Source organism: Macrosteles quadrilineatus, unplaced genomic scaffold (genome assembly GCF_028750875.1).
Source record: "Macrosteles quadrilineatus isolate MER2022 unplaced genomic scaffold, UCM_ALF_1.0 Scaffold_8__2_contigs__length_117827958, whole genome shotgun sequence".
NCBI lineage: Eukaryota > Metazoa > Arthropoda > Insecta > Hemiptera > Cicadellidae > Macrosteles > Macrosteles quadrilineatus.
In genome coordinates this window covers 32089659-32115956 of record NW_026542601.1, presented here as the reverse complement: position 1 = coordinate 32115956, position 26298 = coordinate 32089659, and the positions used below count along the sequence as shown (strand labels likewise).

At 31.4% G+C, this 26298-nt stretch overlaps 1 protein-coding gene across 3 annotated transcripts in view; it reads right to left on the bottom strand.

Moving 5' to 3' along the window:
* Positions 1-26298, bottom strand: part of LOC128999870 (inactive rhomboid protein 1-like) — a 301906-nt gene that overhangs the window by 195385 nt on the left and 80223 nt on the right. For all 3 annotated transcript variants that reach the window (XM_054426604.1, XM_054426602.1, XM_054426603.1), the window contains exon 2: positions 10865-10984. The gene's annotated coding sequence lies outside the window, so the exon portion shown is untranslated. The remainder of the gene's footprint in view (positions 1-10864; positions 10985-26298) is intronic.

The window sequence follows — 26298 nt, the reverse complement described above, 5'->3', positions numbered from 1 at the left end:
AGTTTTGAGAACAGATAAACATGTTATAACATTAGATAATATAAATTCAGATTTTTCATAATAGATTCGGCACATTTTAAAATACTCGATTACTTACAGATATGCATGCATACAAATCATATTAACAGATGATTTTTTTAAATTTATAAAAAACTAGCTGTTACCCGTAGGCTTCGCCCAACATAATTTTGTGTTTTATTACTACAATGAACCCGCTGAAGTCTAAAATGGCCTTTTGCATTAAATTACTGTCCTTTTACTAGGAGCTTCAAGATACTCACTCTGGACCAACCTACATAATGTTTTTCACCAAAATACTATTTTTGCTACTTCTCCTTTCCCTTAGAATAATTATTAGGCTACCCTTCAACTGAATTAGCCAGTCTTGCAGTTATTTAGCTATTTACTTAATTGAAAAGTGTTACAATTTTTACAGTAGCATAAGAGCATTAAGTAACATGGTGTTCTTTAAGTATATATTCTTCGATACTTCCTGACAAACTAATTAATTTTAAATGCTTCTCTCGAATATCGTTGACAAATAGCCCAATGCTTTCTTGTGGTACTCATAACCCTCAAAGGCCTTTGATAGTTGCAGGTCTACAGTATGGAATGGAAAAAATAAATAAAAAAACTTTCCACAAAGTATTTTTTTATGCATCGAGTTTATCGAAACTAGCGATCGTCCAGTGGTCGAAAACTCACTTTATCGTGAAATGTGTTGACTTTGAGCTACCGTAGATGCCTAATGAGATTTCTGACTTTGACATTTAAAAGAGTTCCAAGAAGGTCGTATGTAACTCCTCTTCAAACAACTCAGTTCACTTTACAACCGAGTTGCCGCTTCTGAAAGCAATTTAATGCTGTTGACATGAACTAAATAACGCCACTGAGTTCCTAATTAATATTTTCGGTTTAACGGTTTTGTGTTTTGCTATATTTAAGAACTAAGTTTTATTTTTAAGATATACAATTCCCATTAACGATATATATTCCAAGATTATCTTCAGAGAAGGATTGGACATCTTCGATTGATTTATCGCTCATGTTCATCAAAAGCTAATTATAATATAGAGATTAGAATATAGCCTAATAGAACGGTAAATTATTGTACAAATACTTTTCTTTACATTACACAGCTTGCATTTACACGCACACAAGACAATGGTCATCAGACTGTCTGTTCGTTTGACAAAGCCCTTTTCCACTACATAATTGTAAAAAAAAAAAACACTGCACTCCACAAAAATATTTTAAACTAAATTGTTCACACATATTTCAGAAAGAATATTCAGACTATTTTATTTATATTTTAACTTTTTAAGAAGATTATTCTATATAACTAAACAACTTTTAAGGTACAAGGTTGGCAACACTTTTGGTGCATTTAAGCTTTCTATCCATCTCTAATATATTGAAAGTTATGAATATGGTATACTATAGTATATTAAATACAGTATACTATATGGAGAGTTTATATGATAAAAAAGAACGTTTGTTTGTAATACAATGTTTGTAAAGAGGTATCATAATCAAAGAGTAAATCACGTAGAGTAAAACCTGCCATAAAAATAGGAGAACCATTTTGTTTACATCCGCTCACACTTGTTCTACCGGACAAGAAACACTCTTTTAACAAATTTACAACTCACAACAAATTTAATTCGAGAGACTATTTTTTTAAGGGATTAATTTTAAGGCTTTAAGGATAATAGTTAATAATTTTTTTAATAATTTTTCTACCACATTACAATTTTTTAAACAAAGTATTCACCTAATATTTCATTTTTATGATTCTTTTAGCAATAATCTATTTGTAAGATTTAAGAATTTATATTATGACACTTTGAGTCATTAACTAATTTAGAATCAATATTTTATTTGTGTTATATTTTAGATTATCTAAATACTATAGTATATCTCATGAAGTTAGTAATTTCTTTGTTAAAAGAAATGAACACATTTAATATTACAAAGAAAACTATCATGGTTAATGTTGGTGACATACTGATCGAAGATATTGTTAAATTAAAAGAAATACCCAAATTCTAAATGTTGCATCTAAAATAAAATTTTGTAGAACAAATAAACAATCTTTACTTTTATTTATCTCAGGAATCGTGTTGTAAATAATTTTCACACCAATGTGAAAATTATTCCTTATTCCGCCCAATAACAGTTTAACAATTTCCACGTCATCGTTTTATCGGAAAAAAGTTAAATAGCCAACTAAATTTAATTTCTTGCTATAACTAATATACAATGTACTTAAGGGATGCATTCAGAATTCTGTTCGTAGCAAATTTTACTGTTATTTATCATTATTTGATGAAATATCCTAAAATTACAAGCAATCCGAATTTTAAATATTAGTACTGAACTAATATAAATATAATTTAAAATCCGTATGAAACTTTTGAAGCGATGGTTAAAAATGTATTATAATCATGATTCAGGCCTTTAATATCATGCAATTACTTTTACTCAAAGTATGCATATATCCATGATGTTATAGGAAAATATTTAAACTAACGGACCTTATCATATTTCTCAAATTCTCTAAATTAAATACGTGTCTCAATTTGTAATAAATTTCAAACGATACACAACTCACATAGAAAGGAAACTGCTAAAGACATGAAAGCTAATAAGTATAGTACTTTTGAGGATTTAATGTCAGAAGTCCTTTGAAACTTTGAGCAGAGTGTAATATGCTTCAAGAGACCTTCAAAAGCTGAATACTTTGTGAAGCCTGCCTTTGTAGAAATGAGTCAAATGTTGCCTTCTCCAGTGAAATTTCCATGTTTATTAAGATCGCATATAAACATGTCTAAATTGGATATGATTTGAATTTATAGTATGATTATTATTAACCTTCATACTTCGCATTGACCAAAACTTAAAAACATGAAGTTTAAACACAGGGAACGTAAATTTAACTGTAAAAAAATGTTAAAACTTTTTTGTATTTAATTTATCTCCTTTTTTAGACCTTTAACGGTTTTAAATTTTTTAGAGGAAACGGGTCGGTTCTATTTGCAGACCATTTCGTGATAAAATTATCATCGAACTCATTTTTTCTCACGTTACACATGAAAGTAATGAGTCAAAGGTTGTAGTTTTGAGGCCATGAGGGTCGGACTCAGTGCCCGGTACACCAACCGAAACTTGTAGTGCATAGACAAAGATCTCTGTCAGAATCAGTATCATTTCAGTCATCTTAGAACGTACGAAACCATCTAAGCAAAGAACTAGTAATGACGACAAAATCGCATGTTTTTGAAATTAGCTTAAAAAGTAATTGTTTTTAAGTCCATTCCGTAATATTTAATTAAAAACACCCAAAAACATAGCGTTCCTAAACATAAAGTAAAATTTAATGTACAATAATCCAGAAAAAAATTTCTGGTTGTCACAGATATTTGAAATAACATTCAAAACATCTAAAGAGACATTGCAACATGTAAACATTACTTTGTTGGGAAAAGAACATCAATTTCGTAACATGACACTACTAGATTTGTTTTTACAAAAACCAGGCCGCAGGGTAATTTGTCTTTGTTTCGTTTAAACAGAGGGTAATTTTAAATTAATCTTCTTTTCCGCCACGCCCATTGTAAAATAAATGGTTTCAGATGTATTTAGATTTGTAAATGTAAATCCTACGGCGAACACATTAATTTTACATTATTGAAATCCGGAATAAATTCACTTATTGATAAAATTTTTATGAATGAATATACATTTCACAGACATTTCTATCTTTATAAAAAGTGTGGATCAGTTCTGCAGTTTCTAGTTTGATTATTCTAAACTTACTTAGCTTAAGAGCAGTTTTCGTTTGCATTAAATATATAGAGTTCTCCATTGTTGAGAAGGTTCTCATAGCTTAAAAGGCATGAAATTCCTACTAAGTCTTTAGTGATTGGCGGGATTTGAACACTGAACCCCAAAACTGAAGCTACGCACTTTATTAGATCAACTACGGCCCTATACAATTTTTACTTGAAAACTTATTTCAATACACATACTAGCAATAGCATCGTTTTTTTAAAGAATACAAATGAAATACAATTTATTTGCACGGTTAAACATTCAAACGTATAATATACTTACATAAATATCACTGCAATAAGTATTTTACTGGCTTAAGTTTACGCAGGGATTTAAAGTTCAGAAGTCTTTGAAATGCAGAACGCGGTGCAATAAGTTTTGAGCAGCCTTCGCTCTACGGCTCAAAAGGCTTTGTAAGTTCAACATCCATGGCAATCTAATAAAAAAACTGTACAGTGTAATATCATGGTTCGTAATAATTAAATAGCTAGAAATTGAATTCGTAAGTAGTAGGCTTTTTATGCCAAGGTATCTTATATTTTAACGGCTTCAATAGAAATTGTGATATTTCTATTGGTGTATTTTATTATGTTTTTATTTGAAGGTTAAAATTGCCATACTTCAATAAAAATAACTAATAAAATATGCAATGTGTTTTGAGAAACAATGTAATACACTCAAAAAATGTTTAAATAATACAAAAAGCAAAAAAATTAAAATAGTATTCTTTGGAAGTTCTTGGAAACTTGTATCTCAATTCTGCCCCTAGCGAAATCCAAACTTTTAAACCCGAAATGATTTATAAGTGACTCAGTGGCGTTTAGTTAGTTCATGCTAACGGCATAAACTTGTTTTTCGAAGCGGCAACTGGGTTATAAGTGGACTTGTTTGAAGAGGAGTTACATTAGACATTCTTGGAACTCTTTTAGATTTCAAAGATCAGAAATCACGGTAAGCTTCTAAAATAATTTGGAAGTTTGATAATATCTTGATAAGCGTTAAATAGTTAACATTTGTTTAACCAAAACACGATTATCCTAGAAATATGTTAAAGTTGAACCATACCACATATATTCTGAAAATATGTTGAATTTCAAAGTTAATGTCATTTGGCTTCACGGAAACACTAGATTAAAGTCAACATCAATATGTCAGCGGTTCGTGACTATTTGTGTATGAAGTAATGACTTAAAAGTGGGTAATATCTGCAAACTTCCAAAACCCCCTTAAAAAATTGTCATAAATGCTAATTTTTAACGCGATTATTTGATGCCTGTATAAACAGCTTTGTAAAATAAAATCACCTGAGAGAAGAGTAACTATTCATTAACTTAGAGATAATTAATTGTATCTCTACACTATACTAATATTGTTGATATCTTGTTTCTGCTCTAAAACTAATCGACTCAGCTTAAGAGTTAATTCATGCATCAATAATTCACAACTTCAGAACTCCATACGCTGTAGGTTTCCAGTACAAACCTCTCGTAAATTTGCTTTGCATTTCCAAAGTTTACGATTGTGTAAGGTTTAAACAAAAATGATCTAATCAACAAACTTATCCTGCTCTTTTCGTCAGTTATAATTTGTATTTTACATAGTTTTGCACTATTTTAAGGCATTCCAGATGCATGACGTCATTATTGCTTCTACAAAACGCCAATATAACTTTCTCTTATTACCTCTCGTCAACACGAACGACTGCCAATCTGTAAAGTAAACTTTGGCTCAATTTCGTCAGTCTTATCCAAACCATGAAATCTTTCTGTGTAAATCAACTTCATTTAAGATCCCTAACAATTTCATGGAATTGTTATTCTAAATTATTATTCGTTATTATTTTTTAGTGGATTCTTCATTATGACATCAAGCTACACTATATCGATTAAATGTTTTGTGGCTGAAGTTTACATGATGATTAACATTTCAAAACATATTTGTAAATACTAAGTTTAATGTTGCGCATTGTGTTCTATAACTATTTGTGTTAGAAGTTAGCTTTAAATCTGAAGTAGATATTACTATAATCTTTATTTCATTATCATTACTTAATTCATTATCATTTTTTGCAGAGCTTAAAACGTATTAAATTCCTATATTAATGATTAGTTGTACGTTAAAAGGTTATGGAGGAAACTTTAGAATCTATACACTTAAAATTCCCACGTTATTCTCATTACAAACTGTTAACTATTGTGGTTTGATGGTTTAAAGATATATTTAGTTATATTTGAAATATTTCATACTATACTATTAATATTTTACAAACAAAACATATTTTTTGCCCCGAAGCAGCTACCCTAAGTACTCGTTCAACCTAATATTATTTAAATATAGAATAAATATAACCTTTTTAGGCATTATTTTAGTGAAAATCCAGTCAGGCGAATGTAAATTCGCTTAGTCTGCAGGTTTGCTGTGGCGTGGATATCGTAAGTTGCAGAGTGGGTATCTACTGTTTTACATGACTGTCTATTTCCTTGATATTCGTTCCACGTTTCAATGTTCCAAGTTTCATAGTTATTCAGTTCCTTAGTTCCTCAGTTCTCTAATATTGTTACCATATCTGGTTTCCAACTGAACACCTTTCCCGGGTGACTTCTCAAACAAGATCGCCTGTAAGTGTTGAACTACCGAACCGAACTTTAGTGTGCACGTGTACTGTTTATGAGTTACAGGATAAGGCCTTCATTTAAGAAGTAGAAAACATTATAAAATACCCCCGCCGCAGCAAACCTGCAGACTAAGCGAATTTCAACTTGTCTGATTACATTTTTACTAAAATATTTCCATAAACAAGACATATTTATTACCTATTTAAATAACATTATATTTAACGACTGCTTAGGTTTGCTGCTACGGGGAAGGTAAAAAGTGTTTTTTTGACCATACGTCAATAGTATAGGATGAAATAAATAAATTTGCCAAATTTTATCAATATATAACCATAAACAAGTAAACTACAACAATTTTCATTTTCTCCATAAGAATAACATGGGAATTTTAAATTACACTATTTTTGAATTTTCTCCGTGACCGTTAGGCATACAACAGCGCTTCAATATACTAAATTATTTCTTTTTTTAAGCTCTACAAAACGGTTTAGGAAGAAATTGCAAAATCTTTTGTTTTTAGGGTCAAAAATGGGAAAAACCCATTTTTACCCCATAAAACCCCCCATAAACCCCCGTTCCCATGGTCCGATTATGCTGGATCGCGAACTCGTTCGAATAAACGTAGGATTACACGTTTGTACCAAATTTCATCAAAATCGGATCATTTTTGCTCGAGTTATCGCGCTAACGGACACATATATAAATATATATATATATAAATAAATATATATATATATATATATACAGTATATATATAAATATATATATATATATATATATGAATTTAAACGGATGGTGTTTTTGGTCTCTAGGGACCTCAAAACGAAAAAGTAAATCGGTCCCGGGTCCAGGTCTTACCATGAGTACTACGGTAATAGCTTATTCCCTATATGGGAAATTCGCTAAAAGTAAAATTAAAACTAATTTTTTTGTTTTTCTCTTAATTAAAATCCGTTAAATATCCAAAGTAACCAATTAAGGTCATTTCCGACTGTAGCAACCCATCAGGCGCAGAGTTTGTCTATGCCTCCTGATTCCACGGACCAGTACTAACTGAATTATTTTTTTTATATGTATTTAAAACTGGCCAAAATTTAACCCAGAAGATAAAACACAGAACAAAATAGTAACATTAAAGGGAATAAGAATCACGATATAATGTTTCATACATTTATCGCCTTTATCCCTTTACAGAAAAACGGTAGATTTATTGTTTGCAGCGATATTATGATAATACTGATTCACACATTTGTGATGTTAAAATTATTCCTAGATTGTTAGATTGTTAGATTTGTTCCTCGTAGGAACGGACTTTACATGTGTTTGGGTACAGCCTCTCAAATCGATCAATTTGATCTGTAGTTTGATAGAAAAATTTAGAGTTCACGAAATGAAAATAAACAAGGTACTCGTCTTATTATATGAAAATAAAGACTTGACTTTTTCAAACGCGTAAATAAAAAATTAATCAAACTTTAACAATAGCAATAAATGTCAAGAAATCACAAGCTATTTCCCCATAATTCCAAACCATGCCTAATTCAAAATTCACATTCATTACCACATTATTATTAATTCACACTTAAAAATAAACCACTACTGTTAAGAACTTTGTAGGGGTTGTCTTGTACTCTCATAAACGATGGGGAAGTATAATGCCACACCATTAATTTCAAATATTACTTGCCTCCAAATGTAAAAGGTAGAAAGGAATCAATCTTCACAAAGGCCCAAGGGGAGCTTTGAAGTCGCTACAAAGGATTTTCATACACGATCATTGCATACGAGCAACATTATATCGTGATCGATAAAATATAATCATTGACAGTTGCATTACACAAGGACTATGTGTTTTGCAAAAATAAACTTATTATTCTACTTTAAATTCTGAAGCTTGTTTGATGTACGTTTCTTGTTCAGTACTGCTTTAGTGTACTGATGTAGGTTCTCGTATTTTATCACTTATTTTAAAGTTAATTGAAAATTTATAATTTTTTATTAGCTGTGATACTTAAGAACAATCACTGGTGTACAGATTCATCAATGTTGGTTGTGATAGACCTAACTGTTGTACAGTTATAAATAAAAAAATTAATCTATGCATCCTGGCGTTACAGGCAAATATACTTTAAAATTATCTTTATCTAATCCAAGATGGTACCTAACAACTCTATAGAAGAAGTAACTAAGATTTAATTTGATTAGTAAAACATTTTTGGAAATCATCACCGAAATCGCATATCACATATCCTTTATCACATAGGAAAACTTGATTAGCTTGTTCATGCTACAAATAATAGTCTACTTGAAGTGTGACAAATAAATAAGCTTTAATTAGCAATCTCAAATTGGTGGATGGCCATTTTTTATCTTAAATTTGTATGGGGTTTTTAAGTGGAAAGTAAAAGATAATAATCTTAAAAAGGGGTAATAAATTGAAAGATATCGAAGCGTTTTGGCTTGAAGTAACTTCAAATGAAATTTCCGTATGGTTATATTAAATTTTAGGAATTCTGTTACCACAACTTCAGCTTTACTGAGATAATCCTTTTTTGGATAATAATAATAATCCAATAATCTAAATAAATTACTATTTAAATTCTACGAACCTTGTTAAATCGTAATAACTTATAGGAGATTCTACAGTACACAAGTCATGGATAAATATATGAACCTAAACCGCTTACTTGGTTCAATTGTCAACAATAATCCGCCAATCGGATAACGTCATGAGAGCACCAATAGCGTTACGATCACCTGACTGCAGTCCCGTGATCATTATTGCCAACATCACCTGTTTGTGCGGAACAGCTGATCAGTTTTGCCAACATACCGCAATGTTAATGCATCAATCTTGTTTATATCGATAAAGCGATTTCAACGATTTGTAAAATCCCTCAAGTAGGGTTAGAAGTTAATTGATTAAATATTTTTATTTTGAGTTACCTCACCTTTTTTAATACTACAGTACTAATATTTTTCTATTTACATTTATTTAAATATGTAATGATTTTAAATATCACGTATTGATTTTCCATTAATATGTTTTTGATACTTGATGAAATAAGGAATATTTGTTCTTAGAAGCATATTATCCTCGGGCGAAGATGGATACTAGTAGGTTATACTGTAGTTGGTATTAAAACAGAAAATGTGCTTGTATTAATGACAAAATCTAAATCTAAATACACGGCAAGTGAAATCTTTTGTTTATTTGTTCAGTTAGATGCATAAGAAAATTGTCTTTGGTGATTAAAAAAATAGTATATACTTTTATGTAGGCGTTTAGAGAGTAGATTATTATTTTCCATCCTGTTTTCCAAATCCAGAAATATTTTACGGAAAACCATTTTGTATTTAAACATTTCCTCAGTGCGATAATAAAATAAGTACGGGATAACAGACAAAAAACAAAAGATTTAATTTATATTTGAGTTAGAGAAAGATTTTTCTTTGACTAAAAACTAAGGCACAAACAGTTAATGAGGGAGAAGAAGACTTGCTCCTTTTGACAAGTCTATCTTATTTATTGAAGCTCCTGAAAATCCTTTGCAAGTTTTCCGGAGAAAAGTGTGTATTATATTTGAGATAAAGAGCGTTGGTTGGGTTTTCAGATCTCACTGATATATACTGCTTATATATTATGTATTAGTATAAAGTATTGACTATAGTCAATGGTACTAGTCAATGAGACTCGTCAATTTCCTTTATAATTTTCCTCAATGAGAGAAGATGTATGATATTATGTGTAAAGGAGCTTTACCTATCTCCAATAATGCGTTGATAAAAATGAAGACGACCTGTCCTTTTTATTTACACATTTACCTTAAAATCAATCAAATGTGTTCTAAACTAATGGGAAAAAAAACTGTTTCATTAAAAAAATAAAATTATATCCTTTAAAATTGAATGTAAATGATAATAATATGCTATACACATATCCACATACAAGATCCTTAACCATTTAATCAGCTAACATACACAAATCAAACCGTATTTTAGCTTTAAAAGCTTACGTGCTGATAAACAAATATGTAAATTTTAAACGATTTCCAATAGATCAATACACTACACAGTCTTTAACTAATCAACTAATCTATACTATCATTTTTTTTTATATTTGACAACAGCTAATTTGAAACCAAAAGGTGAGTGAGCGTAGCGAACGAACTTCAACCCGGAGGCGAGGTAGCGTAGCGAACAAGCTAACCTGAAGGCAAATGAGCGCAGCGAACGAACTTCAACCAGGACGTGTGAGCGCAGCGAACGAGCTCCAACCTAAAGGTGAGTGAGCGTAGCGAACGAACTTCAACCAGGACGTGATTGAGCCATGCGAACGAGCTCACGTATGAAGTTAAACGGGGCAAAGCCCGCGGGTACAGCTAGTATAATATAAATATGTATGTAGTGTGTACCTGTGCCTTGTGGTTAGGTTGTTCCAAGCCACAGAGTCTGGCTGTTCCGTGGCGGCCTGGCTACGTCATCACAGTAGCCACGTGACCTCGCCTTCACCCTCCACTCCCTGCATCCGTACCCTGCAACATGACGTCACCATCAGATACTATTCACACCTAAAATTAATACCTTCTTACATTCGGTGTGAGGAATTGCTCTAAGAGACTCTCCTGAGATATAATGTAGATGATTTGGCGTATATCATAACAACTGTGCTTTGAAGGACACTTCTATGAATAGCACTCCGAAATCTAATAAAATCTAATGAATTGTTGTAGGAGTAGAGCATCAATAGATTAAAACTCCTCTAGTAAAGTATTAATTTTAGAACGTCACAACGGCTTTGTAAGTCCATTGGCAAAAACGGCAACACATTTTGATCCTTGGTCTAATAACGACAGCATGCATCTTACAGCTTTACCGTAACGATAAATCCATTTGCCTAAATAATGCAGATTAATTTGAATTAGTTACCTATTAATACCCATAGGTTGAATTCCTATGTAAACATTTCTACAATTTCTCTCCCATACATTGTGGTTGACAAAGAATTTGTTTGTCTCCCCAAGTTGCGTAAAGAAACACTGAATAAAGTTTTGAGCGAGAAATCGTCAGTGACGCCATTAGAGGACCGGAGTCAGCCGGGATTTCCCCCATTGTAATGCTAATGAGTGGCTTTATTACAGTAGGCTTACTTCGTCAGAGACTAGCTCTACTGTGCATCACAAACTGACTGATTGTAAACGTGTGTTTTGTGAACTCAATATTGAACTGAAACATCGAAAAAGTAATAACTATAAAAATAAGGCTTGATATTGTGTAACATTTAGGGGAACTTACAATACGCCATCACACTAGGGTTTGAATGAATTAATGTTAAGGTGAAGCTAAGGCTTGGCACTACATGAAAAAAATTACCTGGATTAGCTTTTCTTTGACCAGGAGCGTTTAATAATTATTTAGGCGTTTGCCTTTATTAGGGCAGGTGGTTATATTTTGATATGTCTAGAAGCTATGTATATAATTTTCTTAGGATTGAAACTATGCCTTTCTGAGGACATGGCAAGCACTATGTGCACCCATCTACCAAAATGTAAAATTAAGCCAGGTAAAATATTATTAGCCTTGGAGTGGTCGGAGCGTCACAATAGACTTTTACTCCTAAGTAACCATAAACTGTCAGATAAAGAATCTTCTAGGGAGGATATATTAAGGCTTTTTGTTTTAGTTATATTTAAATTACGAATGAATACTATGAATATTATTTTTCATCACATATTGTTAAAATATAAATATGATATTTCGGAATCTAATGCTAATGTCATGCAACGTGTTTTAATGGTCAAGAATGTAAAATCGCAATAACACTTAACAAGACAAGAGCAAAGGGAAAATATTGTTTGTAAAAATGTTGAAAACACTATTCAATAAATAAATGAAATATGCATAAATATGTCAGTTTGGAGAATATTTTACCAATTTTCAGTAATTTAAAAATACAAAGTAAGCTTATTTTCATCGTAAAATTTAGGGAAGAGTGAAAGTGTACAAAAGGGATTAGGCAGTTTAAGATTCTACAAGTTTTAAGGATAAAAAAACTATTGAACCAATGTACAACACATAAAATAAAATTAAATAATTGTAATAATACTTCAACAAACCGTGAGCATTTGTGTAGTTTGCTTTAATATTACATTTTGCAACATCATCCTGAACTACATAAATGTAATACTTGCGACGAAATTAGACAGTCTTGAGAAACGTGAGATTCGTGGAGTAAATAAAAATTTGTTTCTTTATTATTATGAAAATGTGTTCAATAAAACCCATTACGATTCTAAATTTAGTCACTCTATATCGCTCATTTATATTTGAGCTCTAATACGAAATGGAGCTCTCAGAGGCGCAAACAAACAAAGCTATTAAATGTTGCAATAACGCTCTGTTTATTCTACTTAAATACGCCATTTGGATGTTGTAAAGGGTAAATCATTGTTTTGGGATCAAACATAAAACAACTAATGGGAGTTATATGAAGTTTCCTTGATTACCACGATGTTGCGTAGTTGGAGTTGTAACATACGAGTTTTGTTTACACCTTTACTTTTGGCTGAAACAGTATTACACTTTAAATATCATATGTGATATATAAATTTAATATTGGTTTAATAACTTTGATGGAATATGAATGTGTAATTAGATATAATCATATTTATTCTAAAAACCGTTTTTTGAAAATATTTGTTGGGATGATTTTGAATTACAATATTTATATTTACCGCGCAGTACACATTGCTTAAACAATTATTTGGGCAATTTAACATTAAAAAGTAAACTTATAATTTATTAAATTGTTTTACACGTTTTAATTTCCGATTAGTGAAATGTTGGATACATGTATTGGCAAGTAACTGCTCATTTGGTAAAATATTGTTAAAGTACGTTTTAATCTGTTTTGAAATGTTTGACACCTTATAAATTTCAAACTGAGAGTAATATAGATGTATGAAGTGGGAACTCAATACAAACCAGTGTTCTGTGCAAGCAAAGATTTCATAGCAAAGACTAATAGTTACGTTAAATCTTTTAGCATTTATGGGTGACACATTAAGAGTGCATGATGTCAAATAAATGTATCTCTTTTTCATTAGGTGATTTTACAGTTCCTTTAGTACAAAATTAAAGCTGTAGCAACTACAAATACATTTTTAGTGAAATAATATAAAAAATAGATAGCGGGTCAAATAAATAATAAATCATATTTACAGTCTCATGATTTGACCTTGTTTTTAAAATGTTGTTAAAGGTCATGTTTCGCGTGCTGCATACAGTGCTGCGTTGTTACAGTTACTACAATCGATAGGGGGGGGGGGAGAGAGAGAGCAAGAGAGCGAAGGGGTTAGCGAAGAGTCCTTGTTAAATCTTTGAAGCTTTTGTTGAAAAAAGAAAGTAAACACTTAAGACATACTACTTGAGACTGGATTAAACATGGAGGAAGCTGTTAAGAATCCACACCTAATTAGCCCTAAGTGGAAACCTCGAGATAATTGACTTTAATTGGCCCCTTTCCTATACAGAGCAAAGTAGGGCAATTGAATCATAGTGCAATACAGAATTGATTGGCGATTCCGTGGCAATAATCAAAGTTGATTGAAGTACGACTTTTCTTTATTTCAAATTGACATATTAAAAAAAATTTCAAATCACGAATATCTTTATTGCCTTACACATATTTATATTCATGGAAAGCGTCTCATTTTACAAATAAGTATAAACACAACAAGTAATGACCTATATTTACACTAATGCAGATGATTTCAGGCCTAAACTACAAGGATTTTTTCAATGCAGTGAGATGATTTGCAGTGGGTTGATAGTTATTATTTTTTTTATCCAAAGAAGTTAAATTAACATCCCATATTAATTGTAGGCCTAGATGTTAGTATGAGTACATTACATACCTAAAATCTAAAATACTATTATATGTTTTGTGATTAATAAGTGGTTACAATATTAATTTATGAGATATATTATTGTTTTTTATGCTCTTTTATGTTATATTTATAGTAGATCTAAATAGTATACCTTACTCAATGCAAATTTTATCAATTTATTAGTTTAAAATCATTTGATTTAAGGACCAATTATTCAAGAAAACATTGTTCTGCAAACAATTTAAGTATTTTAAAATGTGGAAGAAAACAAGCTATTACGAGTTTTCGTACATTTCAAACCTAAGCTAGAACTTTAAATAATCAATATAAAGTATAGTAAATTTTGTTATAATTTTTGATAAAAAAATTGATTTTTCAACGTAACTCTATAAAACCGATTAAACTTACAGTATTTGTTTATTTGTTAATATAAAAAGTGATCAATCTGACTGCTAAATAAAAACATGAATTTACTCAAATGACGTAAAAAATATGGTTTACATATTATAATATCCATTAGGTTTATAATTACGTTAGTTAATTGGCAGCCCTGTTTCCGGTGAGTAATGACAACCTTTGTGACCAGAACATTACTTCCGGTCGTCTGATGATGGATGCTCGCCATTAAAAGTATGAGAGACGTTTTTTAGAATGGAACTTACTTTACAAAGAACTTAGAAAGAGGCACTCATTCTGAGTAATACGTAAAAGCTGTCCCATAAAATAATTGATTAATAATAAAATGTATTAAAATATTTATTATTATTATTATTTCTTTACTGTAATTTTTTATGGCGCAACTAATTTCCTTGTGTTATTGGGGCGGGCAAACCTTTACTATTATTTTATGTACTGTAATAGGATAAATAATGGACTACAAAAAAAAAATAAAATTGAGTTTTTTTTTTATTTCATAGTATTTGTCTAGAACAACTCATAACGCTCGTTGATAAAAATAAGATAGGTAGCTTATAGCCTATGTTTAATTCATATAAAATCAAACGTAATACGTACAACAAGCAAAGTTTATTTTTTTCTATTTATTAATTTATTTTCGGAGCTGACAACCTAATGTCTTTATTACTTTTAATCAAAATTCTTTTAAATTATTATGTGTAATAGAAAAGGATTAATTTTGAGTACTGTAGTAAAAACATAACTTATAAGAAGTTATAACCAAAACAATAAGGACACATTCCTCAATATATTAAAAAAGTAATACATGATTTAAAAATTATTTGGCGAAGAGAAAGTGGTTTTACAAAGTGTTTTCACCAAATTCTATCATATTTCACCGATGAGCACGACACACAATTAACTGATAAGATCTGCTCTGTCTAGAATCTAATTGGATATTGCAGCTGTAAGTGAAGAAAATTATGTCAATGTACGAATAGTTTTTATTCGTGATTAAATTTTTAAATAGAAAGAGTATATTTGAGACCAATTCTTTAACTGACATTCTAAAATACCTACGTACAGTGTTATTCAAATTCAAATTGAATGGGATTGTCACGGAATATGTACATTTCAAAAGTTATCTTAAAATGTGACCTATTTTAGGTGAATTTTAAATTATAATAGGTCATGATACTCCAAATATTACATTGAAATTGGTCTTCCAGTATTAGCGAATTTCCCTATAGGGAAGTAGCTATTACCGTAGGTGGCACGGTAAGACCTAGACCCGGGACCGATTTACTTTTTCATTTTGATGTCCCCAGAGGCCAAAAACACTATTCGTTCAAATTTTTATATATGTCAGTAATATTTTAATAAATAATTTTACTTGGGTACTAAGTTTATTAATGTTTAATCTTTATTTATATATAGTAGCCCTATTTTTCTATTTTTCATATATATATATAGACTTATATATATATATATACGTCCGTGAACGCGATAACTTGAGTAATTTTTGTCCGATTTTGATGATTTTTGGTTTAAAGGTGTAAAGCGGGATAAACTTGAATGAGTTCGCGAACCAGCACGATCGGACCATGAGAACGGGGCTTTACGGGGGTTTTATGGGGTAAAAATTGGTTTTTCTCACTTTTGACCCTCAAAACACAAAATTTCCCAATTTCTCTTTAGACCTTTTTAAAGAGCTTAAAAAAACAAATAATTTAGTATATAAAAGTATTTTTGTTCGATTATTAGTAACAGAGAAAATTAAAAAAAATTTAATTTAAAATTCCCATGTTATTCTTATAGAGAATATTGTCAAATGTTGTAGTTTGCTTGTTTATGAATATATTTTGATCAAACTTGGCAAATTTATTTATTTTGTACTAAGCTATCAATATTTTACTCAAAAACACACTTTATTAGTTTCCTTGTAACAGCAAACCTAGGTACTCGTTAAACCTAATGTTACTAAAATATATTTAACTGAACATCAATTCAGACAAATGGAAATTCGCTTAGTCGGCAGGTTTGCTGTGGCGGGGGTATTATTTTAATGCATTACACCTTTTAAAAATTAAATATAATAGCAAAGCTTTTTTAGGAAATAATTACTATGTCTACACATATAATTTATAAATTTATTTTTTCTCAATATTGTTAGACTAAAATGCATCTTTAGGCCAGTCAATAACAGCATTCAACATCGCAAACGCGCATGTATTTACGATTTTTGTATATGTTGTTAGGTCCCCTAAGAGGAGTTTATACCCAAGTTTGCAACCCTGAAAACCCTGTGCTACTCCAATGATACTCGAAAAACTGTAAATTTCTGGCTCATTTTTTTGTTTTATTGAAAAAAAACTGACTGAAGGAAGCGTTTATCAGGTATATGTGTCCTATACTTTTTTAAAGTTAACTAAATTTGCAACAATTGGAACCCAGTTTGAGCCCATTAAGTCAATTTCTTGCTGATATACAGTTAGTAAAAAATAGGAATTTTTTTCAAACATTGAAAGATTATCAGTAGGCTCATTTGCCAAGATGCGTGCAGGCTGAAGTAATGATCATAGAGAAAAGTCTTTAGGAAGGATTTTGTAGAGAATTTAATAAGCTTTAATCCAATTCCAAAGTTGTGTGTCTAGGCCTTACAGTTCCACAAACAAATTTAATATATAAAAATATCATATTTTGCGTAAATGTTGTATTTGGGGTTGTATGTCTTAAAAAGATTCGGACTCTACCTTCAAGACATGCTTGGCCTAAAAAACACATGAAGTCAGACGAGTATCGCACGTTCAGAGGGAGGTCCTCTCAAAACGTCGCTCTGATAAGTTCTGGTCTGGTTTGTGGACAGATTCGACCATGGAACACGTACTGATGAGGTCCATGAAAAGCCAGGGTGGGCTAACTCATGGTCGGGGAATATCAAGCAGTGTGCTGGCGCGCTGGTCAGTAGGGTTGGTTTCCATGCTCAACATTTGCGAGGAGGTGGAACGTTTCACTGAAACTACGGCTCTAACTTCAGAACAGCACGTTGATATGAGGGTATCCCAAATTGCGAGAGACACTGCAGATACCAAAAAAATAAAGATCAGGTTCAACACCCACCCTCCATTCCCAGTCAGCGATCGCCTATTTTCTATCCACAGTGGTATCGTCGGAGGCCCTGATAGTTGGTAACAACTTTGGTAAAGTGACTTTTAAACGAAAGGACAAAGTGAAGACCTTGACGTTCGTCTGTAAAAGTATTCAACAAGAGATGTTCTTCTTATATATTCCAGAGGGTCTGCGTCACAAAACAATTAGATGTACAATTGAAGCAGCATTTTGCGTATGAGCTAGCACCGTATCCACTGTCTTTATTCACTTAAGAAGGAATGCGCAAGGGCACAAAAATCTTCCTTCTATTCAGCATTTACACCGCTCACTGAAAACATCATCCCAGGAAACGAAGCGTTCATAGTGATTGATGGTGGTTACATCTTGCACAATGTTATCTGGCATCGAAATGATTCAGTCAGATACATTGTGGTGGGATATGTCAGCTATGTTTTACTTTAAACCACTTTGGTAAAAACGTTGCTGTGGTAATTGATGGATACCCTCAAGATGCAGCTATGAAGAGCACTAAACCAGATGAACGCCTGTGACGCTCTACTTCTCTTTCATGCAGTGACATTTTGTTTGATGAACTAATACCCATCAAAGTGTCCCAAGCAAAAATGCTCTCAAATGAATCTAACAAACACCGACTGATCACAATGTTGTGTACTGAATTTGAGATGCGTTGTATTAAATACATCAAACTCAAGAGTACCCCGATTCTGATATAGTGAGGACTGCCCTCTCCAAGAGTTCATCGTTCGATCAGGTTTTTATCATTGGGGAGGATCCCGACTTACCGGTGCTCCTCAGCGGATTAAGCTCTGGAGTCTGGACAGACGAACGTGTACTTCCAGAAAGGCGGGAGAGGTGGATCAGAGTGTGCCCAATATCCAGCAAATTCAGTATATTTCTTAGTAATTGTTTGTTTTTTTGAAGCCATGTGTTACATCTATTATCTATAAAATTTCAATTTCACATTCTTGCACTCTTTAAAGAAATAAATAATAACAGTAGTCAGTACCTACATTGATGACATCATTAACGCCTTTTTTTAAGAAGCTATAAGGCCTAGACACACCACTTTGGAATTAAATAAAAGCTTATTAAATTCTCTACAAAATCTTGCCTAAAGACTTTCTCTATGGCCATTACTTCAACCGATACACATCTTGGCAAATGAGCCTACCGATAATCTTTCAATGTTTGAAAAAAGATTCCTATTGTTTACTAACTGTATATCCGCAAGAAATGGACTAAAAGGGCACAAACTGGGTTCCAACTGTTGCAAATCTAGTTTACTTTAAAAAAGTATAGGACACGTATACCTATTAAACGCTTCCTTCAGTTAGTTTTTTCAATAAAACAAAAAAATAGCCAGAAATTTACAGTTTTTCGAGTATTATTGGAGTAGCACAGGGGTTTCAGGGTTGCAAACTTGGGTATAAACTCCTCTTAGGGGACCTAACAACATATACAAAAATCGTAGATACATGCGCGTTTGCGATGTTTGCCTTTTTTCGTGTATATATTGACTGGCCTACTTTAACCTTTTAACTTTTCCAATTAATTACGGGGTTTTAATTTACAAATCGCCACCTACATAATATATGCAGAGAAATACTTACAAACCCATTCTTTGCCACTAAGAAACACATTATTCAAGTTTAACCCACATAACTTAACAATCAGTTAGCCTTTTACCCCCTTTAATGACAGCAATACATTTAGCCACCGGAAGTAATGTCGTGGTCACAGAGTTCGCCATTACTCATCGGAAGCAGTGTTGCCAGTGACGTAAATCAAGGAAATTATAATGGCCTTTGGATTTATCACTGTGAATCAATCTTGGTCGAACAAAACCTTTTGATAACATTTTCACTACAGACGAAAGATGAAAGCGTGTTTAGCTGGTGTTTAAGGAGTTATTGCAGACATTTTTAATCACGATAAGAAAAAAAGTTTACACAACGATCAGGATGTGTAATCTGGTCCCGTCCACGGGTGAGACAAACATTTTTTAAGGCTTTTCTCAACATACTGTAGACGGAAACTTGTTTTATATAATCGTTTAAATACCATATACCCATCGTCACAAAAAAAATAGCTTCAAACAAAGAATCCCTACAGGGTTTAGCCTACAAAAAAAATTAAAATGCAAATCGTATGAGCATTTGATATTAACTGTAGTGGTAATGCATTATATTTTAGCTCTCTATTGTTTCAATAGAAAAAGTCGTGTATTTGTTTGCTCACAAATACGTATACAATTATTAAACAATGTTTTTTTAAATATCGCTTTTAGTTTTCCATATTAATTGTGTAAAATTCTTTTGATGTTGCATTTTATGTAAAAGTGATTTATGAAATTAAATGGTTCTAAAAAATCTGTGATTTCTTTCTTATTCCAAGAATTGCTGTTTTCACGTTGCCTTAAAATGTTATGGTATGGATTCTATTTGTGCGAAAACCCTACCAAAAAAACAATAACAGAAAATGGAAAACGAATAAGCGTTACATAGTGATAAGACTAACTTAAAATGTTCAAGCTCTTTTACAAACAGGATTTAAATCTTACACGAACAACACCTTCTTTGAGCGAAAAGTTTCCATAAGTCTAAATGCTTTTAAGCAAATTCGGAAACTGAATGTTTTTCAAACTACAAGGAGACACTTACCTAACAGAGAAATTTGAATTTCAAAAACCCTTATAGAGGAATACTTCATAATTTTTCACTTGTGTTTTGGATGATTATAATCTATTGCATATTCGAAATGTGTGTAAATTGTACGACTGAAGTGTTTATTTCTTATTACCTTTGATTTTTGTTCATGCAACAATAATACACTTGCTCTGGTGAAATCAGAAGTATAACCAAAGATAAACTAGAGCGTAACCAATGGTTCATAAATCGTCTTTTCGATTAAGGTAGTTTAGAAATGGTAAATCAGAAGCTATAAAATTATGAAAACAATAGTATTTTTCTTTACTGGGCAGAAACATAAGCCAAAATTGTCTTCAGCTGAACCATATGGATGATTAATGTGTAAACGAAGATTTTAAATCCATGGTTTCTGATTTTACATTTTTTTTTTATTTAGAAAACTATACTACAATATTACGTGTACTGTAATACGTTACTATGTTACAAATATAACATGAACTACTACTGCATTTCAATTGTTAAGGTATTACGTTACCTATTACCATTAACTATTGGAGTTAAAGCTACAAACCGAGTTACACCTTTATTAACATAGCATAAGTTACTTTATCATCACAGTGTTACGAGTTAAACTTCAATAAAAACAGCATTTCAATGTCACGAGTATCACGTTAGAACAATTACGATAATACGTTGACTACATAAACACCTTTATTACATAAAGTAATATTACATTATATTACAAAATTGCTTATTACCTAACGTTGGCTTATCTTTACTTGGAATTAATTACCAAAATAAACAAGTCGGGAAGATTATGCGGGAATATTAATTGGTATTGTAGATAACACAAACGCACACAACTTAACTACATTGCCGCAGCATGTTGTTTGTTTTGTGATTATCTAAGCGTTAACAATAATAATCAATAGTGTTCATGTAGCTGTGCCTAATTGTTTAGTTGTTCATGATATCGGAAATTGCGTTGACTGTCAATTAAGGATATTCCTGAGGCAATTTAAAAAATATCGTAAATGTCTAATTTTGTTATGTGTATAATCGATAGGGATTAACTCATTAAATTTTAGATACCAATTTGGAAATCCCATCATTATGGGCATGGAATTTAATGTCTAGTTCTAATCGTAATAAAGACAGTATAATTATATTTTGATGTTAGCCTCCGGATTACTTGATTCTATAGGAATTGGTGTAAATAGCTGCGTCGGTGTGTTAAAAATTATTTCTAATACAGCAACTAGTTTCAACTTTAAATAATTCATCTTCACGCATCAAAGGATGTTATGGTCACTTCATCGGAAGGTCGTCAAATCACATACGAGTACGTAAGACATAAGTGATCGTGATATCCTTTTACGCCTGAAGATGACTTCTTGAAAGTTGAAACTAGTTGCGGTATAAGCAACAATTTGGATTACATCAAAGCAAGTATTTGCACCAATTCTTAGTACAACTCTCATGTCTATACCGTTTAGTTGTGTAGTTTATTCCAACACATTCAATACAAAATAACCCTAGAAACAGGTTAACAAATTAGACCTACTAGACTCACTAATAATAATTTATAATCTGTGGTTTAATTAAATATCAAGTAAATGTTTTTTTTTCAAGCCATATTGCGTTAACCCAAGACTTGCTGGGGTGACACTGAAAGCTATTTTTAAATTGATATAAACACATTAGAGCATTCGGTCTAATATAAACACTGATAGAATGTGTACATAAAAATATTGCTGATTGTGGATATACTCTAAATCATCATTACATTTGCAATTAAAAGCTTCCCCTTGCTACAAATGAAAGAAAGTAAAAAAAGGGTTTTTGAAAGAAGTTTTAAAATCTTTAATGGTCTGGTGTTAACTAAATATTAAGAGGTGTAATTTTAAAATATACGGAACTAAGTTTACCAAGATTAAAACGTTGTATTTGAAAGATACTTGTACAATTTACACGCACCAACATCACCAAACACACATTGCTTTCAATTGTGAAGCTTAGGACATAGGAATTACGTTGTGGGCAAAGTTCATTGGCAACACTGTTTCCGATGAAGCATTAGGTTCTTTGTGACCCCAATATTACTTCCGGTGTTTAGATGATGCATTGCTGCCATTAAAAGAGCAAAGAACTTGCTGAACCGTCACTTGGCTGGTACAGTAAGGTTGTTTGTGACATCGAAAAATATCTTGAGAATACATTTACTTACAGTAAGTAAACTAAAATTTTTATATACGAATTTATGATGATTTGTGAATTTACATGATTTTGTTGTGACACTAATTAGAAGATAACACATTTAAAAGTATAAAATAGCAAAAGTATATGCAAGTGTATTTGATTGCGTTATATCTAGTTGTATGTACATTTATATAATGGTAATATTAAACACGAATAAAATACTGTGTATGTAGCAGTCAATGATTTTGCTGTATTTGTTAAAACAAATTAGCTAGTACGAGTATTACTCAACAATAGGATACTCAAAGCTTATTTAAATCTAATACATTTCATTATTGGTATATTGGTATTATTGGTGTATTGGTTTTAATTTTTAAAACCAAAACGTACCCAATCATCAGAAGATTTCTATATAAAAAGTTTCATTGCAAATGGTTAATTAGTAAAAATAATGTAAACTCAATTTTTGTCACTTACGGCTGTGATTTCCAATTAAATTCCAGGCACTGAAGATCTTATCAGTTAATTGCATTTTGCTTTTATCAGTGAAATATGATAGAATTAGCTGGAAACATTTCGCGAAAGTACTTTTTAATTTGAATTGTTCTTTTACAAATTCTTATAACAGCTTTCGGTTACCGTAATTTAAATAAAAGGCATTCTAATATTAAACAAGTCTAAGCATTAGTGCATATACAACAAATAATAAGTTATAGCCGTATTATAGGAATAGCAAACACGATTTGTTTAATTCGATAGTATAACTCATAAAGTTAGGCTCAGTTGTTTCACAGACCTTTAATGCTGCGTATCCATCATCCAAAGACCGGAAGCAACGTTCGGGTCACAAAGGTCGTAATTACTCACCGGAAACAGGGCTACCAGATAATCTCACGTAGAAAATAATTATCCTTTAATATCCATAAGGTACACATCTGGAATGTATCAAGTGATCAGTGTGCTTGTGTTGATTTCGTTGACTATTACTTGGAGTTATGACGTGTCTATATTTTAAATAATTGAAGTTAATACAATTGCTATCAAATCAATATATATCTCATGCAGCATCACAAAATATGAAGTGGGGGAGCGAGCTGGTGTAGTGGTTAGAGCACGGGACTTCGGTCCCTGAGGTCCCGGGTTCAAATCCCGCCAAATCATCAATGGACTTTACCTAAGTGATAATGCTGCAACTGCTAGGTCTAGCCTGAAGTAATGTGAAAAACAAACCCGGGTTCGTGCCTAGCGTCTTATGACAAAAATAAAATAAAATGACGTGTCTATATTTTAAATAATTGAAGTTGATAAAATTGTTATCAAAGCAAGATATATCTAACATCATCACAAAATATGAAGTGTTAAACTCATTTTAAATATTTATTTAAATTATTGTTAAGTAATATTGAAAAAAACATGTTAACTACGAAAAAAAACATTATTGTCCTCTTTTAATTAATCGTTGGAAGTTGTAATGATTAGAGTAAAAAAAACCCAACATAATTGTTTAAAGTAAATAAAAGTATTGTGATAATTCCCCAGAGGGAAAAATAATTAATTATGTAAGTAATAATGTAATTATTGATTTGCATATCAATGCCCAGATGATACAGTATGAAGTTCTATATAACACAACATCGTGTGCACTTTTAATTTTTTTCAAATAATGGGGTATCTCTTTAATCTTTTTGATTGGTAGCTAAACATAGTTCCGAAGATATATCAGCACGAATATAATTAATTAAAAGTTGTCTGCACTAACTCCACTATGTTTACAATACAGCAATGTTTAGTGCAATGTTATTGCCTGGCAACACACAAATCCTAGTGCCTCGGACTTCGGTGCAGGGGAGACGGGTTCGATTCCTGATCATCCACTAAACATATGGGTTTGGTCCGCGTTCCCAAAAATCATTTATGTATGTCCTTTATAACTCATTGAAAAGTGCCATAGGCTGAGACAGTAAAAAAAATATATTAGATTACTTTATAATATTGTATTTCTTCAACAAATCCTAAATCATATATGCATTTTATTTCGAGCTAAATATAACTTAATATCTCATTCTTTAATATTCTTTAAATTACCTCCCAATCTTTTAAGTTATTTAGCGAAATAGCTTAGTAATTTCATACTTAATAAAAGATGCAGTTTTCTCTAATTAAAGTGAAATCTCGGATGAACTCAAAAGAAACAGGAACAATTAGAAAGAACAGTTTTGCACGAAGACACAAAATAGACACTTTGAAATGGTCGACCCAGTTAACCTAGATGACGCTAAAACTTGGCTTAATTAACAAATCCTTGGCCTTACATTCAGAACTAATTAGTTTTAGTTCTTTTATAGTTTTAGATTGTATTTTTCTTATGATTATTGTAATCAGAAATACAGTAATTATGCTTTCTTTATGGTAGTTGAACATAACATAACAACTTAAACCAACCTTTATATGTATTTACCGTCTTGTGAGTCAACAGTATAAGTTTAAATATATTATTACAAGTGTATAACGTGTGTAAGACATGTATATTTTTTTCTGGTAATTTAATAACAAGTACGATGCTGATCAAGAAGTTATTCATAACATAACATGCATTCTTCTGATACTTTTTCTCTTTGGTAATAAATATGTATTTTTTTGTAAGAGTATATCTAAGTTTTTGTTTAACAATGTATACTTTATATCAGTAACTTCAACCCCGTGGGTAAATAACTTACTTAACGTCCAACTTGCATTCTTCTGCACATAAAGTAATATTCAGTTTGGCCTTTCTGTTTGCCAAACGCGTGGGCCTTCGATATAAACTCAATAGGAGTCGTATGGGAACTACTATAACAAACTATTGCCTTTACGTTTAACATAGCAGTTATTGTTGTGTCAGTTCTGCCACATAATAACGCTACTCTTTATTATATCGTTATTAGAACAACCGTTCTAAATTTTATAGCTTTGTCAAGTTAATTTAGATAGGGTTAAAATTGTAGCTAAAACCCCATTTATAACAATTTTTGTTGTTTTTGTAAGATCATAAGAGAGTATACAGGCCATTTCGCCGCATTTATTTTAAATAAGATCGGTAACTACTAACGTATATTGAACTTGTTCAGTTATATATATTTGTTATCGTAATGGATGATTTAAAGTTAGTTAAAAGGCATGCTCTTGCACAGTATATAGAGCTTTGATATATTAAAGGTTATTTAGCGAACTTTCGAAACAATTTAACAAATACATTGACAAAACAATGTTCGCCCTTCGGTATTTTAGCGAAATTTTTAAGCACGTATTTAAAAAATAACTCTAAAATAAGGACACATTCAGTTTAAAACACGACACTCAAGCGCTCAAATTGGAGAAATAAAGACACGCTTAAACAAGCTTCACATGTTACAAAAGAATCATAAATCAACCAGCAGTATCTATATGTATAATTATAAGGAAAAGATCTACAACCCAATAAACTTCGTTTCGAATTGAAATAACTACAACAAATTTAAGATATAAAGAAATTAGGTTCTACTAAACGATGGAAAGTATCCAAAGGCAATTAAACTCATTACAGTACATGGGTAGAACATGTAAACA